Below are 6,000 nucleotides of genomic sequence, written 5' to 3'. Positions count from 1 at the left end.
CAGACAAAAAGAGCGATTAGAGATCAATTAAAAAATCTAAATAATTGGACCATGGCATCATATCGTTGCTATGGCAGAATTAAGGACGTTGGCATGCTTAATAGAATAGTAAAATAATAGATCCTCCCAGATCGAAATAATCGATGAAATCAAGTTGAAGGCCTGAAATTGACATTCTCGCTCGAACTTCAATTTTCGAAAAATGGTAAATTAGCCAAAAGTGCCAATATATTATGGCACTGATACTGATTGTAAGCTTAAAAAATATATAAAAGTACTGCACCCAGAATATATAGAAACGAAGGGGAAAAAATTTAAAAAACCCATGGAAAGTAAGACTAGTGCGCAGACTGAGGCTAAATTTTGCGAGAAAATGTTTGTAAGAATTAAAGTTTCCAATGCACGCTCTCTACTGCTGCAAGCCATACCGTTCGACAAGTACAAGACCAAAAATTGCTTTACAAGAATAGTCCTCACAAACACACAAAGTTGCAAAAAAAGTATGACAAGACATTACTAAAAAAGAAGAAAAAACGCTGAAAAAAGCTGAAATTACTGCAATTAGGTCGAAACAGTGCCAAACACAAGTGTATAATCACAACCGTAATCAAAAGTAGTTATTTGATAAAAGGGTGCGTTAGTTTATGAATGAAACCAACAGAACTACCAGTGGATACCCCTTAAAACCCACAATAAAAAGTGGTACCCTCTATCTCATTGTTTAGTTGGAGTGTAAGGCTGAAACTTTTTGTGTTGAAAGTACGTTGTCTATGATTGTCTTCCCTAGCAGTGATGTTTTGTAGAAAACAGTTTTCAGTTTTTCACGAGGAAGTGAAAAAGTGCAGTTTTAGCTATTTACCCCTTAAAACCTACAAAATGGTTTTTCTCGAATAACTTTTTACAAAAAAGTTCTTTTGACCTCAAATTTTGAACAGTGATTCACTGTAAAGTTATCAATGTTATGAATATACCATTAGTACCTAAATGATCTAAAAAATATGTGTTAAAATCAAAATACCCCTTAAAACCTACAAAAATAAGGCTAAAAACCACAAAGTCCGACCCTTGCTAACGGGATACTCAAGCTGATGGATACAAATTTGGTGTTGCTTCGTGATTCAATGGTTCAAAGACTTGCTAGAAATTCATTCCCACAACAATATTTTTATTTTTCAGGATTTCATGCCCATAATGCAATTGTGTGTGGTTTTTTAGTCAAAAACGGCTACGAAAGGCCAAAACCTTCATTCGCTTCATTTTTGACCTATGGTTCTAATGTTTTTCTAAATCTCCATCAAATTTGTGACATTTTGGTATGCAACATGACCAGGTTTTGAGAAAGTCGATTTTCAGATTTTATTGATCATCACCATAAAAGTGCTTTAAAGTAGAATTTTAAGGGCCTGTCATTTTCGTTGGGGTCTATTCACGAAGATGAAAATGATTTTTTCATACCTACCATAAGTATAGGTATCTAAAAAGTATAGGTTTTATGACCTTAAATTCAATTGTGTAATTTCTAGGTCCAAAAAACCTGATTTTTTGAAGGGATTTTTGATAAAATTTTGAATAACTTCGAATTTTAAGATACTTTAGCATCTTTAAAATCCTTAAAATTTGGTATTTTATGAAAGAACATTTATAAGAGGTTGTAAAAAAGTGAAACATACCACATAAAATTAAATCTGGTAGTTATGAAAGCCAAAAATGCAACATTGTGGGTTTTAAGGGGTATGTGGTTTTAAGGGGTATCCACTGGTAGCAATACTTCATAAAATAAGAGAACACAAAAAGAGAACACAAAAAGTTATACCATAATACATAGAGAAAGAAAACTATTTTGTGTTTAAAGTTCTGTTTTTAAAAGAGTCAATGTTATCAAAAAACTTATTGTACTTTTTTTACTTCACGCGAGCCACAATTATTATATACTATTATTATAGTGGAGTCAATTAGCATAACAATTATGCAAATCGTGACAAAATCATGAAATTTTGCACAGTGGCTCAAATTTGTCTATTTATGAAAATTTTCAAGGGAGACAAGTGTCAAATGTCACCCGTCACTTCCTGTCAGCACAAAAATGTCACTCCAAAACATGTCTTATTATACATCGTTGGAAAGATAATTAAAATCTGAACAACTTTTTTGCTTACACTAACTTCCGAAAATATACTCATTAAGAGTAAAAACAAAAATAAGTTAAAAAATTGACGTCATCATTCTAGGTATAATCTGTTAAATTGGCAGGTGTTTTGAGTCGTAAATAATAATTTATATAAGTAAGGAGTTTACAATCTAAAGTGTGCACTACTTGATACCACGCATCCCGGGAGGGGGGGGGGCACTCGATCTGAAAACGACCATACGTTCGGCCCAAAATTTGGCTTCTAAAATCGGACCCTTACAGTGCAGTGAATTTCCATGAAAAATCATACCATTACAGTGCGCTTTTTCAAAATTTCTCGCCCGTAAGGTGAAAATTTTTGCAATTTTCCAAGAAAATGTGGAATTTTTCCTCCAAAATTGACCAATTTTGTGCCAATTTTACCAAAAAATTGGCCTTTTATCACAATTTCCTACCCTTACAGTGCAGTTCAGTGCAGTTTTTAGCTGAGCTATGAAAAACCTACCCTTAAGGGCCGAACGTCTGGTAGGTCATTTACCTTGAATGCCCCCCCCGGGCCACGCATTCATGGGAATTAGTTGACATGTCTTCAATTATTTTTAGGAGAAATATTGTTTTTTTTCTCTATGAGGAGCGGGGAGTACAGCAAATTGTTTCAGATATTTTTTCTCTTTTTGAGTCAAAAATTTGTTATTTTGAACAATAGAAAGGAAATTTTGAAAATACGGATAAAAACTGCCAGAGCCTTAAGAAAGGTTTGTACCCCAATTTAAACAGATAACACCATGATTTGTCAAACCTTAGCCCCTGACCCCGACTGTCCATGATAGAGAAAGTTTCTCAACATAAGCTAATAGTCTTACACTTCAATCAGTAAGTGAATTTATTTTATGTTAAAAATGTACTCTTTACAAACTTCTCTGAAAAACTGCACCAAATCCTCAGGTTTTAAGTATGGTATTTTTAGCCGACTAGAGTATACTTACCTGCATCAAAATGCTACTGACATCTTTAGATTCTGTGATTCAGACTAACTGCTAGTCTGCAACATCTTCAAGAAGCCTTATGGTCGTCTTTTCCTGTAAAATATGCTTTTCTTTCGCTATTTTTCATCAACTTTCTCGAGTTTCAACTCAATATCTAACAAAAATTTCTGAAATCAAGATAAATTTATGAGTGACGAAATTTCATTGCGCTAATAAATCTTCTTGGCTCTCCCTAAACAAATGTTTGTCAATTTTACTATTGGGAGTTCTAAGGCTGACGATGTCCCGATAGTGCTTTTAGACTTAGTCAGTAATATAATTACATCCCCTTCTCACAGGCATGTTAGGATATTTTTCAGCCAATGGGCTTTAAAATAAGGGACTGAAACTCGATGAGGATCAATAATTGCTTTTTATGGCTGGGAGCTGCTGGGAGACGATATTCAGCCAATTTTTCCACCGGGTCTGCGAGAAAGGGGTGTAGAATTAGTTGCAATAGTATTGTAGCTACCTGGAGGGTACTAGGTTTGCGAGGTAAAGGGTACGTCCGAGCCAAAGTTCAAAAATCGACCCATTGAACTCTTTGATAGACTGATTTCGACGTTTTTGCGACCCTTTGAAGACTATTTTTCCAATATTTAGCTCAAATGATTAGATTTTATGACCCTTTGAAGGACTCGATTTTTGATATTTCGTAAGTTTAGGACCCTTTCAGGGTTTCAGAGAACCAATTGCTAATTTATCGTTTTTTGTACCCCTTTTAGAGACTTTCGAGAAGGGATCCTTATATGGCTCGCACATACCCGATATCCATTTCGCCCAAGTAGTAATTTTAGGCGACTTTGGAAAATATCTAAATGTAAATAAAGTTGTAAATGAGCCCCGAGAGTGTGCCGATCTAAATAGTTCACGATAGTTAAAAGCACCTAATCCAAACATTATGTTGGTATTTCAAAAGATACGAGGTAGAAAACCATCGCGTAGGCTATTCTAATAAGACGAATCCTCTTACTTACGTCCATAACGGAACCGGACATCTCGCTAAAATCAACAGCTACAATGTAAATCTCAATATAGAAATAAAGCCCTGCCAACATGTTTATGATATCCCCCCCCAAATACATCATAACTATGCTGATCCAATAATAGCAGGGGTCGATTTTCGGAGGCTTAAATCCTACATTACCATCATTTTAGGATGATAGCCTTTTGTTGTGCCGATGTTGGAAATCTTTCTCTATTATGACAGTTTCTAGTTAAAAACGATCTTTCTTCTTGGTTTCTTTGTCTTGCAATCAATTTATTCACTTCTAGCAGAGGAATGTAAAGAGATGGAAAAACAGCTTTTCTGATTACTCAAAGTTCAACGATCACTTCTATTAAAAATTCTATTGTAAAAACGTTGATTAGGTCATTAAATGAAAGTCCAGAAAAGACGGCTCGCCATACAAATCGGACGGTTTCTACATGATTTGACGATAAAAATGAAAATTTGTTTTTCCTTTTTTGCCAATTACTAGTTCAATTTTAAGAATAAGGAGCAATATTTTTACTAATGTATAGCAAAAGAAATTCTTAACGCAATGATATTAAATTGGTTCTTGTAAAACTGTCAGAAGTCGAGTAAAGTCAAGATGAAGTTATAATTTTCTCGCGCTCTAGCTTTCCATATAATGATGCGGTCATAATGCGGTTATATCAATAGAATCTCTAGGAAATTCTGAGCAAGAAGATATAGGTACCTTTTCGTATAGGAGAGGTGTACCCAAAATATAAGCCCTAAAAGTTTGCGCATAATCAGGCTTGAAACAAAAGAATTTTATCACAACACGCTAATTATGCAGATTTTTTATAGCGACAACAAAAGAAACCTATTTACTCGACATAAACTCCCTTAAGGGCAAGAGACCTGGTATATGACGAGCCGTTTTTCCATTGTTTTCAAGAAGCTGTTTTCCATCTCTTTACATTCCTCTGCTTCTAGAAAGTCCAAATACAGAATTTTTTACATTGAAGTCGAATAAATAGGGAAATCCTTGTCAGTAAGACTATTAAACACTTTTAAATCAACATCTACAAACTCAAGACACCAGTTAATTTAACAAATTATACCAAGAATGATGACGTCAAATTTTTAACTTATTTGTATTTTTACTCTCATTGAGTATATTTTCAGTAATTTTTGTATACAGGAAAGTTGTTCCCATTTTAATGATCTTTCCAACGATATATAATATATAGGAGTTTGAAACATATTCGGTTTTGACAAAATTTTATTTCAAATGATGACGTCATTTTTCCAACTTTATTTTGATTTTACTCTTATTGAGTATATTTTCGGAAGTTAGTGTAAGCAAAAAAGTTGTTCAGATTTTAATTATCTTTCCAACGATGTATAATATGACATGTTATTTGGAGTGACATTTTTGTGCTGACAAAAATGCTGACAGGGAGTGACAGGTGACATTTGACACTTGTCTCCCTTGAAAATTTTCATAAATAGACAAATTTGAGCCACTGTGCAAAAATTTCACGATTTTGTCACAATTTGCATAATTGTTATGTTTTTCATACCTAACTGACTCCACTAATACTATTTCTATATGTGCAACAAACCAAATCTCAACAAAGATATTACGCAGCTCTTTTATATATGCGGACTATACAGTATTTTTTATTAGAACAATATTGTAAGGACATGAGGCTGAAAATTAGCCAAAATTTAAGAACAAATTAAGAACAATCTGAGCCTAAAGTCCCGATTGTAACAGATTTTAAACAGATTTCAAGTTTCTAAGTGCAAAGAAATTAAGCAACCCACCAAATTAAATACTCGCCAAAAATCGCAATCTAAGTATGTACACGTTAAAATTTATACACTATAGG

Source organism: Clytia hemisphaerica, unplaced genomic scaffold (genome assembly GCF_902728285.1).
Source record: "Clytia hemisphaerica strain Z4C2 unplaced genomic scaffold, Clytia hemisphaerica genome assembly, whole genome shotgun sequence".
Classification (NCBI taxonomy): Eukaryota; Metazoa; Cnidaria; class Hydrozoa; order Leptothecata; family Clytiidae; genus Clytia; species Clytia hemisphaerica.
Note: the sequence above shows the minus strand (reverse complement) of the source record.